Genomic DNA, 15,509 nt, shown 5'->3' with positions numbered 1-15,509 from the left:
TTTAAGATTTGCTGCCTTTGAGGACTTCACATAATCCTTATAGCAAAATCTATAGAAGATTTGGAGAAATTCTATACATGAAAGAAAAACATAGAACTGAAAGGCTTTAAATTAAACTTAGCATACATGAAAGTTTTCGTAAGCAGAAAAGAAGCTAGGATTGTTATTTCTTTAATACCCACAAGGGGCTAAACATAGAGGGGACAAACAAGGACAGACAAAGGTATGAGACATATAACAAATAGAGATCACTGTTATAAAAAACTGCATTGCTGGGTATATGTATGATGCTCATAGTGATCACATGTTTCTTATTTCTTTATTGCCCACAAAGGGCTAAACATAAAGGGGACAAACAAGGACAAAGGGATTAAGTCGATTACATCGACCCCAGTGCGTAACTGGTACTTAATTTATCGACCCCGAAAAGGATGAAAGGCAAAGTTAACCTAAGCAGAATTTGAACTCAGTACGTAACGGCAGACAAAATACCTATTTCTTTACTACCCACAAGGGGCTAAACACAGAGAGGACAAACAAGGACAGACAAATGGATTAAGTCGATTATATCGACCTCAGTGCATAACTGGTACTTAATTTATCGACCCCGAAAGGATGAAAGGCGAAGTTGACCTGGGAGGAATTTGAACTCAGAACATAACGGCAGACAAAATACTGCTAAGCATTTCGCCCGGCATGCTAATGATTCTACCAGCTCACCGCCCTGAAAAGAAGCTAGGATTGTGCTATTATAAGGGAAATGGCTATGCTCAGAAAAAGAGTAGGTAGAAATTCCATAAAAGGTGTCCAGTGTAGAAGATCTCTGTTTGTATTATTATTATTATTATTATTATTATTATTATTATTATTATTGTTTGTTTACTCTGAAAGGTGTCTTTACTCATGTAGCATTCTGAATTTATGGATGGAGACAGATCATTTGATATGAGAAATGTGAGTTGATGGACAATGTTGTCTGTTAGGGAAAGGATGTAGATAGGAAGACATTCATTCACCTAAACAAAGAAAAGAAACAAAGTTTCAAACAGTTTTCATCCTTTATAAATTTTTTTTTAAAAAAACCTATCATAATAGGAGTGGCTGTGTGGTAAGTAGCTTGCTTGCGAACCACATGGTTCCGGGTTCAGTCCCACTGTGTGGCACCTTGGGCAAGTGTCTTCTACTATAGCCTTGGGCCGACCAAAGCCTTGTGAGTGGATTTGGTAGACGAAAACTGAAAGAAGCCCGTCGAATATATATATATATATATATATATATATATATATATATATGTGTGTGTGTGTGTGTATGTTTACGTGTCTGTGTTTGTTCCCCTCCCCCAACATCGCTTGATAACCGATGCTGGTCTGTTTACGTCCCCGTAACTTAGCGGTTCGGCAAAAGAGACCGATAGAATAAGTACTAGGCTTACAAAGAATAAGTCCTGGGGTTGATTTACTCGACTAAAAGGTGGTGCTCCAGCATGGCCACAGTCAACTGACTGAAATAAGTAAAAGAGTAAGAGAGTAATCATCATAAAAGAAATAATTTGAAGCTAATATTCAGTACATATGGTTACACTGAGACAGGAAACTGAAGTTAGTGGCTTCAGATTTAAAAGAGAAATTTCCTGTACACATCTGCTAGTCTCCAGCTCTCTCAAACTTACTCTTGAGGCACAGAGGACATTAAAAACAATGATGATAGTTTAAGCTAAGTTCTACTTAAGCCATTAGTTTCATGAATTCTGCATTTTCGTGACGGAGTTCAGAACAATAAGAGCACAATGGCAAAGCAGCTAAGTGGCTAAAGTATCAAACTCCTGGCTAACTAGATTATGTTGCATTCAATAACGAAGTGCTTAAACTGTTGGACTCTTGGCTAAATGGATTTATGTGGTGTCCTTAAGTAATAAACATGATGTCAAAAATTTCATTTTCTAATCACATAGTTCTGGTTTTGATTCTAGTGTTTTTTCTACCAAAGTCTCAGATCAAACCAAGCCTTGTGAATGTAGGTTGATGGAAACAATACAGAAACCTGTTGGATGAATAACTTTTCCTGGATGGTAGATTTAACCCTTTGCTTTGTTGAACACTATAACATGGCTCTTTGACATCTTTATCAAAGCTCACATTGTTGACTCACATCTCCAGTCAGACAACACTCAATACCTAATTCTTTATTACCCACAAGGGGCTAAACACAGAGAGGACAAACAAGGACAGACAAACGGATTAAGTCGATTTTATCGACCCCGGTGCGTAACTGGTACTTATTTAATCGACCCCGAAAGGATGAAAGGCAAAGTTACCTTGGCGGAATTTGAACTCAGAACCTAGCGGCAGACGAAATACCGCTGAGCATTTCACCCGGCATACTAACGTTTCTGCCAGCTCACCGCCCTATGCCAACACTCAATACCTCAATGTGCTGTTTTCAGCTGGAGCAATCCACGAGTCATGCTTTCTTCTCTTTGTCAAAAGTCTCAGAGGCTTTGCATAAACTGTAATAATGAGCACAGACTTTCCACTTTTGATTAAGTCATTAAAATAGAAAAAAATAAATAAATAAAATAAAAATCTCCACATGAAAGTTAGTAGTTACTGCTATTTCATGGTAATGTAATTAGTGCAAAAAAGAGCAATTAACAGCAAAAAGAATGTTTAACATTTACTAATGCAGAAATTCAAAACTTTGAATAACATTTAATGCATGCCAGAAATGGGGGAAATGGATTTAAACTCTTAGAACAAAGTTCATAGGAAACCATAACAGAATTTATTGGAGATAATCTAGAGAAAGTATTCTAAAGATAAAAAGGAGAGCTGAGTGAGTGATGGTGATACATTAGAACATTTTTTGTTGTGTATTTTATATTTACTTTTCCTAACTAGATTACAAATATGAAACGTTTATAGAGTTTGCTTTCTTCCTCCTATCAGTCATTTAACTATGAAATGTGGGTGGTATGGAGAATATCTATGTTCAAGTTTTGATAGAGGAACAGAAGAATTCATTGGGCCTCATGGCACAATTTCTAAATCACAAGCACCACAGCATGAGGGGCTTGAGCCTGTAGATGGAAATACCTCCTCCATCTTTGAAGCTTAGCTAAGAGCTGGTGTTTAACTCTAGCTTCCAAGTGTGAAGCACATGAAAGGTAAATCTCTCCTGTGGTAGGATTTTAGCCTATTGCAGTTAACATAGCCAAGATAATCTAGTACCTTTTTATTTAACAGCTATACTCTCTTTTACTTGTTTCAGTCGTATATATATATATATATATATATAATATATATATATATATATATATATATATATTATATATATATATATATATATATATATATATATATATGTATGTGTGTGTATGTGCTTGTGTGTCTGTGTTTGTCCTCCCAACATCACTTGACAACCGATGCTGGTGTGTTTACGTCCCCGTAACTTAGCGGTTCGGCAAAAGAGACCGATAGAATAAGTACTAGGCTTACAAAGAATAAGTCCTAGGGTCGATTTGCTCGACTAAAGGTGGTTCTCCAGCATGGCCACAGTCAAATGACTGAAACAAGTAAAAGAGTAAATAAAGACTCCCTGCAACTTGAAATAATCAACTGCCTTTGCTTCATAAGAAACCACTGTACCAAATGGGTGCTGACGCTGAGCTGACTACAAGCTATTGAAGAAAAACACATTTGTATTGTATCATGGGGTATAACACAAAAGAAATACCTAAATAAATACAAGGCGACAAGCTGGCAGAAACGTTAGCACACCGGGCAAAATGCTTAGGGGTATTTCGTCTGAGTTCAAATTCCGCCGAGGTCGACTTTGCCTTTCATCCTTTCGGGGTCGATTAATTAAGTACCAGTTATGCACTGGGGTCGATATAATCGACTTAATCCGTTTGTCTGTCCTTATTTGTCCACTCTGTGTTTAGCCCCTTGTGGGTAGTAAAGAAATAGGTATTTCTTCTGCAGTTATGTTCTGAGTTCAAATTCTGCCGAGGTTGACTTTGCCTTTCATCCTTTCGGGGTTGATTAAATAAGTACCAGTTACACACTGGGGTCAATATAATCGACTTAATCCGTTTGTCTGTCCTTGTTTGTCCCGTCTATGTTTAGCCCCTTGTGTGCAATAAAGAAATAAGAAATACCTAAATAGTTGTTTCTCCTGTCAACAATTTTCTTCCATATCCGCTACACAGTGTGAGCCAAGAAATTATATCTGCAATGTCCCTAACAATCATTTCATTCTGAGAAATGCATAACTGAATGAGTACAACAACTAATTTCAACACTATTGCTCTAGTCATTGGCCCATGGCATTGGTGGTGGAGATGAGATCATATGAAGAAATTATTTTATTATTTTATGAGCCCTTTTTAAAGCCTAGCCAGGCTCATGGGCCTGGTTTCCCAGTTTCTATGGCGTATGTGTTCCCTAGCTGGACAGGACACTAGTCCATCGCAGCGTTACTCATTTTTGCCAGCTGAGTGAACTGGAGCAACGTGAAACGAAGTGTTTTGCTCAAGAACACGACGTGCGCCTGGTCCAGAAATCAAAACCACAATCTTACGATCATGGTGCTGACACCCCAACCAATAAGCCACGCGCCTCTACATATGAAGAAATACTTCATTCAATTTTTTTTTAATTATTGGTTCTTTAATCACAGAAACATAATCAACAGTAGGTAGTGCAAACCTGTAATCCTAAGATTCAACCAATGTTCAAAACATGAATGTGTTGTCTTCTTCCCAGGAATGTTGGAGCTGAAGCAGGCCACCAGCAGTTTCCTTGGGTTCCAGATTTAATAAAGTACTAGTCTAGTTCTAGGGTCGATATATTTCGCTAACCCCATTCTCTAAATATCAGCCTAAAAGATATTCGAACAAGGTCGTTGCCAGTGCCGCTGGACTGGTCCATGTGCAGGTGGCACATAAAAAGCACCATGTGAGCATGACCACTGCCAGTACTGCCTGACTGGTCCTCGTGCCGGTGGCACATAAGAGCACCCATTGCACTCTTGGAGTGGTTGGCATTAGGAAGGGCATCCAGCTGTAGAAACTCTGCCAGATCAGACTGGAGTCTGGTGCAGCCATCTGGTTTGCCAGTCCTCAGTTAAATTGTCCAACCCATGCTAGCATGGAAAGTGGATGTTAAACGATGATGATGTTGTTTAAGAATTGATTTTTTGTAATAAAGCTGATTCCTTCTGAAGCTGATAAGAGGGAAGGTGGTTTGGGGTAGGGGTTGGATGTGGCAGCCATGTATTACCAGAAGTTCAAGCAACAACATAGAATACTCAGTGTAATGGATTTCAAAGTATACTCAGATGTCTATGTAGGGCTAACGGGGGCTATGCAACAGTTATTTTGTTAACATATGGGTCCAAGATTCAGAGCAGATGGTACTATTATAATGAGGACTCTCTAAAATAGCTGTCAAGAATCATTTAGTTAATGCTAAGTAAGCACTTAACAATCTCTTGTCCCTCTCAGCTTGTGCGAATGCACACACAAAAATCAAACGATGAATTTCTTAAAATCCTGAGCCTAAGTCCACTTGAGATATTTCAATGTGTATTGAGCAGAGAACTTAAATGTGGAAATTCTAGAGTTTCTGGGAATGTTCTTGCAATAAATTGTGATCTATCTGTGGAGACAATTGTCTTTCATCAACCTAACATCTGAAAACCAGAGCTAAACAACAGACTTCATAGCGCCCTGAAACTCCAACAGTTTACATTTTGTCTCACACAAATATCCATTATACAGGTTCATATGAATATATGTGTATATATAAAGTAATCCCTCGCTCTATCACAATTTATTATTTAATCTTACATCAATTCCTCCGTGGAGTTGTTTTCAATAAAATAAACGTATACAAATTATAAAAATAATTTTTAAAAAACTATATACAGTACAGTACTGTTTCTACTTCGTGGATTTTCACCTATCGCGGAGGGTTCTGGAACGTAACGCCTATGATAGTCGAGGGATTACTGTCTACACATCATCATCATCGTTTAACATCCGTTTTCCATGCTAGCATGGGTTGGATGATTTTGACTGAGGACTGGCGAACCAGATGGCTGCACCAGGCTCTAATCTTAATCTGGCAGAGTTTCTACAGCTGGATGCCCTTCCTAACGCCAACCACTCTGATAGTGTAGTGGGTGCTTTTACGTGCCACCAGCACATATACGAGGAAAGAAATACAATCACTAACATCGTACAATTGCAGGTCAACCACAAAAGCGTGCTTCTTATTAAGTTTTCTCTCACTACAATAGCAGCCACTGTTTCTATGAACTTGCAGGGCCTCTATACCAACTCAAAGAAAATCTGTTCAATAGCCTTACTTCTATTGTTATTACTATTGCTAAGCACTCTCTCGGTTCTTTCATTCCAGATATTACATGCTTACAAAACTTTCACCTTAGCCATAAAATCTCTGTTACTAAATTGGAAAAGTCGATATTAAAAACCCGTCGCACTGCCCCTACTCTCTTAGATTTCAAATCTCTTAATCTAGGTAGTTATAAAAATAACATACTTTCTCCATTTTCACTAAAAAGAAACCATAAATGCGTGTGTTCACCAGAGTTTTTCATTCACAGCAATCTTCAATGGCAAACCAGAAGATGAGTCCATTAATTCAAAGACTTGTACAGGTTGTTAAATTTTCAATACGAGGGTGTGTTTGTATCAGTCATTATGTACAATGTGTGTGTGTGTGTACACACATGCGTACATGCACAGACACACATTGTATTAAGTGTGCCACCAGCTAAAAAATATATTACACTGACTTCCACAAACACACACGAAACCATAAACCTAAAATTATCTGCAAAATGGGAAGTTGTAATAGCCATTCGTATTTTTTCCCCAGGTATGAGTGGAGTAAGGTAAACTGATCTAATTCAAGATCAAAGCCAGATTTAGTGCACAGTGAATATTACTGCTGTAACAAAGGTTGTAATTCAGCAGGTTGCAAGTAATACCTGATGTAGCAGACAGATAATAAATACACCTGTAAATCTTGAACCACACAATTTAACAAGGTATTTCAATACCTGTGCAGAAGATATATAATAAATATCCTTGTAGCCACAATGAAATCTGAACCATACAACTGGTATTTCAATACCCAGTGCAGTATATATATATATATTTATATATATATATCATCATCATCATCGTCGTCGTTTAACGTCCGCTTCCCATGCTAGCATGGGTTGGACGATTTAACTGAAGACTGGCGAACCAGATGGCTGCACCAGACTCCAATCTGATCCGGCAGAGTTTCTACAGCTGGATGCCCTTCCTAACGCCAACCACTCCGAGAGTGTAGTGGGTGCTTTTACATGCCACCAGCATGAGGGCCAGTCAGGCAGTACTGGCAACGGCCACGCTCAAATGGTGCTTTTTATGTGCCACCTGCACAGTAGCCAGTCCAGCACACTGGCAATGACCTCGCTCAAATGTTTTTTCATGTGTCACTGCACAAATGCTAGTAAGGTGACACAGGTAACGATTATGCTCAAATGGTACTTTTTTTACACACCATCGGAATGGAGGCCAGCTTGTTGCTCTGGCCCCAATCTCACACGTATGGTTCTCTTATATATATATATATATAGTGAGAGAGAGAGAGAGAGAGAGAGCAATAAGAAAATGGAGGGGATCAATAGGTGGTTCATCAACTTTTAGACATTATATTATATCAATTTATTTATATATTTATAAAAATGACAATTACAAGAATGTACATACATGTATAACATATTATGCTTTACATATAAAAAAACTGCAATGCAATAAAAAACATTTGTGTATTAATAATTGGGTATTCTACCAGCAGTATATTGGATAGATATCCCTTAGTTGGTTGATATATTATAAATATTCTTGCAGCCAAAATGAAATCTGAATCAAGGTATTTTAATACCCAGTGCAGAGGATGTATATAATATATATCCTTGTAGCCACCAGAAAATTTGAACTGTAGAATGCAAGGCATTTTAAAAATACTGAGTGCAGTAGATTCATAATAAACATCCTTGTATTTACAGTGAAATCTGAACTGTACACCATAACCTGGACTAGAGCATAATTTCTTTTGTTTAGCAATATCATCATCATCATCATCGTTTAACGTCCGTTCTCCAAGCTAGCATGGGTTGGACGGTTCGACCGGGGATCTGGGAAGCCAGAAGGCTGCACCAGGCTCCGGTCTTATCTGGCAATGTTTCTACAGCTGGATGCCCTTCCTAACGCCAACCACTCCGTGAGTGTAGTGGGTGCTTTTTACGTGCCACCTGCACTGGTGCCAGGCGAGGCTGGCATCGGCCACGGTCGGATTGGTGCATTTTACGTGCCACCGACACGGAAGCCAGTCGAGGCGGCACTGGCTTCGGCTACGATTCGGATGGTGCTTTTTACGTATCTCCAGTCCAGGGGTCCTGGCATCTGCCAGTCATAGGATTGGTTCAATTTCGATTCCAATTTCACTTGCCCCAACAGGTCTTCGCAGGCATAGGTGCCTGTCGTCGGATGAGGTTCGATATCGACTTCGCTTGCCTCAACAGGTCTTTGTGTGTCCAAGGGAGGAAAGGCATGCATAAGTGGGCTGGACTCACTTGTCCGGCCTGGTCTTTTCACGAAAACAAGAAACTAGGAGACGGACTTAAAGTGAAGAGGGGATGCCACCGATAAGGACTGACGAACCACATTCACCAAACTATTTATTATCAAACAATCGATTGGTTAAATAAAAACAACAACAATAATCCTTTTTACTATTGGTACAAAGGCCTGAAATTAGTCGATTACATTGGCTCCAGTGCAAAGGATGAAGGGCACATAATAATAATAATAATAGAAGTGAAACAGAACCAGTGTGTGTTTCTTGTTGGCATAGTGACCCTACCAAAATAAAAAAACAAATCTATTTTAACACACGATTTCACATGAAGAACGAAAACGAAATCAAGAACTCAAATGAAATAGCTTCCACGGATTATTTAACCCCAACGCTTGGAAATACTTCCTATAAACTAGAAATGCAAGTCAACCCTGATCGAACAGGCACATGATCAAAGGCTTTCCAGCCATGACCAACCCGTCTATATTATGGGTGTGAAAGGACTGCAGCCTCTAAAATTTAGTCTCGTTATTTAAGAGACTGAATCTTAAGAGGGTGTGAGTTGAAAGAAATTTGGCTGCTATTTCTTGTAGGCCGAGCAACCCCCCCATAAAATCTCGCTAGTTGGCTCGACACTGTTATTAGACGGTGAGAAAACGTAGTGTTGCATAGACACGTACGCTAGTTACCATTTGTAACAAATTCTACAGTTAACATAGTCATATACAATAAATCACTACATAGAAAAAATACCCATATTCAAACATTAAACACACACACACACACATTTACTACTGCAGGAATACGTATATGTGTGTAATATGTATATGCATAAATGTCTCTATCCGTCTCTCCCTCCACACACAGCCATATATATATATATATATATGTATATATATATATTATATATATATATATTATATATATATATATTATATATATATATATATATATATTATAGACTGATTGAGATATGATCAAAAAAGACACAATGAAATCCGATGTTCTTGTAAAATCAATAAGTGCAACAATCAACAGCGTAACTGGTGGCTTCGACTACTGGGATCACAACCTCCGCCACTCTATTCAGCGGCGAAGATGTACGTGAACGTCTAATAATCTTCGAAACACGGACAGTAGACGGTTCAAACCCTCAACACAACCAACCGTCGATTATTACAGACAAAATATATCTCGAAAAAATAATAGTCAAAACTTGGATTGAATGAAGTCCCTTAACAATCGACTTCTGGGAGGAGAAATCTAAAACCTGCAAAATAAATATATAATATATATATATATATATATATATATATATATATGTATATTGCAGCGTATATATATATATATATATATATATATTGGTGACGTCGTAAAAATGTTATGAACATTCGATATAATGTGAAATAATTATTTATTGAAACAGTGGATCCCCAAGCACATTGCGTAAGCTATAAATAATAGCATTTAATATTGGGGTTGTCCATAAGAGATATGCATTCGAGTACCACGGGCAGCCCCTCGACTTTTCCACCCAAAAGAGGTTTTTCAATCCTATGTTTACATGCTATTATTTATAGCTTTATGCGCTTCGAGACCCACTATTCCTAAACAGAGTCGTATATGTGCATATATGTATATTCCAAAACAGAATCATATATGTGCATATACGTATATACATATACGCATATATATATGCATATATATATGCATATACATATATGCATATACATATATATATACATATATGCATATACATATATATATACATATATGCATATATATATACACATATATGCATATACATATATATATACATATATGCATATATATATACACATATATGCATATATATATACACATATGCATATATATATATGCATATATATATTTATGCATATATATATATGCATATATATATATACATATATGCATATATATATACACATATATATATATGCATATATATATATGCATATATATATATGCATATATATATACACATATATGCATATATATATATACATATATATATACACATATATGCATATATATGCATATATTATATATATGCATATATATATATATATATGCATATATATAATATACATACATATATGCATATATATATACATATATGCATATATATATATATACATATATGCATATATATATACACACACACACATATATGTATATACATACATATACAAGTACACATACACATAAGCGTATGTATATATGTACACACACACACAAGCGTATGTATATATGTACACACACACACACAGAGTCGCTGCAGTTCTGTCTCAATCAAAGAAGTTTTGTATACATTATTCATGGAGCCATAAAACAGCTTCAGAAACTCACGCAACATTCAAACCTCACCTTGATAGATTCTCTTCAAAACATTCCGGACGAAGCACCTGTACTTGGTTGTCCCTCAAAAATAACAACACTGATCTGAATTGGCAACGTCTCAACTGGCTAGGTATGATAAAATAAGATAGCTTTGGCATAACCCATTCTCGACAGGAACTTCTTTTATGCACACAAATGCATATACACATACATATATGTATATGTACATACACGCAAACATGTAAATATATCATCATCACGACCAGCCTTCGACTTTTTATAACTCGTGCCTGTATGGAACAAGCATATTAAATGATAATGACACACTGATACACACATGCACATAGTCATATATACTACATATACACGCATACGTATATAGACACACATACACATACATACATACACTCATACATTTGGCATAGATTCTATGGCTGGAGGAACTTGGCAATATCAACCACTTGACACACTGTATTGGGTACCACCAAAAGATGCAACCAGTACACTGTAAAGGGTTGATATTAGGAAGGGCATCAGGCCGTAGAAACCAGGTCGGAAATGGAGACATTGGAGTAAAAAGTGATTCTCCGAACACCGTCGGATCCCATCAAACAAATCAACCCATGACAGAATGGAAAGCGGAACTAAATTTTTAATGATGATGATGATGATGACTATATACATATATATTATGTATGTGTGTGTAAATGGTTTTAGCCAGGGCTATTGCTATACTGAGACACTACCATAAAAAAAGGAAAGTGCACTCGCAGAGGGATCCGATCCCTCGATACCTCCGATCGCCTCTAAGGTTTAAGAGATAAAAAAAGTCTAATGTTCTAACGGCTGAACTATGCAGGCAGACTAATATATATATATATATATATATATATATATATATATATATATATATTATATATATATATATATATATATATATATATATTGGCCTGCTCGCTTAGCCAGCGGGGTGGCGTCATTTAAAGGTTAAAACAATGCGAAACGCATTGTGACCAGCGATGTGTAGCAACATCTGATAGCCTGGTCGGTCACGGTGATCACGGTGATATATATATATATATATATATATATATATATATATATATATATATATATCATCATCATCATCATTATCACTATACATAATAATAAATGTAGTACACAAACAGATACATGGGTACACAATATACATATCTATACCCTATACATTGGTTTAGTTGGGTATGAATTTTGTGTTTTACGTATCACAAATCGTTTAATGCAATGGAAACACACAACTAGAGACGGCTGCAATTGCTAAGCCCAGGTGGATGGATATGTGTCGAGATATTCTCGCGTACCTAGAGTCTGAAATCTAAAGAAGAAGACACTACAAACGTGGATTGTAAGTGGAAGCAACGTCAGTTATTACATGTGTATGTGTGTGTGTGTCAATATATGTATATGTGTGTGTGTTTACATGTAATTGTCAAATTCGTGCAGAATGCATTGGTAAAGCATAGGACTGAAAATAAAATTTGAGGGTATATATATATATATATATATTATATAATATATAAGCTTGTATGTGTAGAAACATCTACACATACAAGCTTTTTAGCTGTATCACCAAACCATTATATATATATATATATATATGAATATATATATATATATATATATATATATATATATAAATATATATATATATATAAATATATATATATAAAATATATTATTATATTATAAATATATATTATATATATATTATATAATATATATATATATATAATATATATATATATATATATAAAATATATATATATATATATATAAATATATATATATAAATATATATATATAATATATATATATATATATATAAAATATATTTATATATATAAATATATATATATATATACTATAATATATAATATACCTATATTATATATATATATATATATAAATATATATATATAATTACCTATATTATATATATATACCTATAATTCTATATATATATATACCTATATATATATATATATACCTATATATATTATATATATATATATATATACCTATATATATTATATATATAAATAACCTATATATATATTATATATACCTATATATATAAAATATATACCTATAATAATATACCTATATATATATATACCTATCTTATATATATTATACCTATATATATATATATATATACCTATATATATATTATACCTATATATATAATATACCTATATATATATATATACCTATATATAATATAAACCTATATATATATATATATATATACCTATTATATATATACCTATATATATATATATACATAATATATACATATATACCTATATATATATATATTATATATACCTATATATATAATATATATATATATATATATATATATACCTATATATATATATATATATACCTATTATATATATATATATATACCTATATATATATACATATATACCTATATATATATACCTACCTATATATCCCTATATATATATATAAATATATATACCTATATATATATATAAATATATATATACCTATATATATATATAAATATATATACCTATATATATATATATATATAAATTATATACCTATATATATATATATATAAATTAATTATATATACCATATATATATATATATATATATATATATATATAAATATATATATACCTATACCTATATATATATATATATAATATATACCTATATATATATATATATATATATTATATATATACCTATATATATAAATATATACCTATATATATATATACCTATATATATATATATACCTATAATATATATATATACCATATAATATATATATTATACCTATTATATATATATACCTTATATAATATCCTATATATATATATACTTATATAAATATTACACTATATATATATATATAATATACCTATATATATATATACTAATATATATATATATACCTCTATATACATATAGACCTATATATATTATAATACCTACTATATATTACCTATATATATAATATATATATATATACCTATATATATATATAATACCTATATATATAATATATATATACCTATATATATATACATATATACCTATATATATATACCTACCTATATACTAACTATAATATAAATATATATTACTAGATATAATATAATAGATATATACCTATATATATATATAAATATATATACCTATATATTATATATATATATAACTATATATACCTCTATATATATATTATATATAAATTAATATATATACCTATATATATATATATATTATATATCTATATATAAATATATATACCTATATATATAATATATATATATATACCTATATACATTATATATATATTATATATATATATATATACCTATATATATAAATTATATACCTATATATCTAATATATAAATTATAGAATAATATATATATATACTATAAATTATTAATTATACCTATATATTATATATATATATATAATATATATATATAATATATCTACCTAATATATATTATATATAAATATATATACCTATATTATAGTATATAAAATATATATACCTACTATATATTATATATATATATATATAAATATATATACCTATATATATATATCTATATATATATATATATATATATATATATTATATATATATCTATATTATATATATATATAGGCGCACACGCACAAACACAAAACATACGAAATCTCAGAGGAAAACCCTAGTTCGATCGATTTAGTCTGTTTTAAGACACCTGATGGCCAATGTCATTTGTTGATGTCAGATGCTTTCTCTCCTTCAGTTTTCACATCTTATCGCTTCGGTCTCTTGTATTTACTTGCCACGGAGAGAGGGAACCTGTGAAAGTCACGGGCACGAGCCCTTCTTCCACATTAAAGCAACCATTAATAAATAAAAGTTGTCGGTGTACGAGGTGCATCTTTATATGACTAAATGTAACTGTCTATCGCTATAACTCGCTCAAACTGTTAAGTAAATCGATTTATGCAATCAATGGCTGTTGTCAACCACTTCGATAACAAAACACACTGAAAACTCGTCAGGGTGACAAAAGGTAGGTAAATGTCCACCTAGAACTTCTTAAGAGACACCGTCCTTTTCTACCCTTCTTTGTACTGGTATATTCAGGATTCGGCTTTCAGAAATTCGCTCAAAGACTTTCCTCATAGCTCTAATTCTTAATTAGTTTACAGAGCACTCTCAGTGAAATATAAAATTCATTTTGATAAATATTGACGTACCCTGTGGAATGGATGTCTCTATTTTCCACATACGCACATAAACGATACTCGTATTCGATCTTACCCCTATAATTTGATCCCTCTGTCTCTATAAACACTTCATTTAGCAGTCTTGATACTTCATTAAATCTTTTTATCGTTTCTTACAGCCTGTCCATCTACCTATATCAAACACACATGGAGTACATTCTTCAGGTT

At 33.1% G+C, this 15,509-nt stretch overlaps 1 protein-coding gene across 4 annotated transcripts in view; it reads right to left on the bottom strand.

The window, feature by feature from the left end:
- Window positions 1–15,509, bottom strand: part of LOC115210875 (mariner Mos1 transposase) — a 229,504-nt gene that overhangs the window by 149,510 nt on the left and 64,485 nt on the right. Inside the window, exon 1 of one of the 4 annotated variants that reach the window (XM_036501805.1) lies at window positions 11,046–11,067. The exons of the other annotated variants lie outside the window; for them this stretch is intronic. The gene's annotated coding sequence lies outside the window, so the exon portion shown is untranslated. Of the gene's footprint in view, window positions 1–11,045; window positions 11,068–15,509 lie in introns of those variants that run through there. 4 annotated transcript variants of the gene reach the window in all.

The sequence above is a fragment of the Octopus sinensis genome, linkage group LG4 (assembly GCF_006345805.1).
Source record: "Octopus sinensis linkage group LG4, ASM634580v1, whole genome shotgun sequence".
NCBI classification, from domain to species: domain Eukaryota; kingdom Metazoa; phylum Mollusca; class Cephalopoda; order Octopoda; family Octopodidae; genus Octopus; species Octopus sinensis.
The sequence above is the reverse complement of the archived record's forward strand: the minus strand, read 5'-3'. Positions and strand labels throughout refer to the sequence as shown.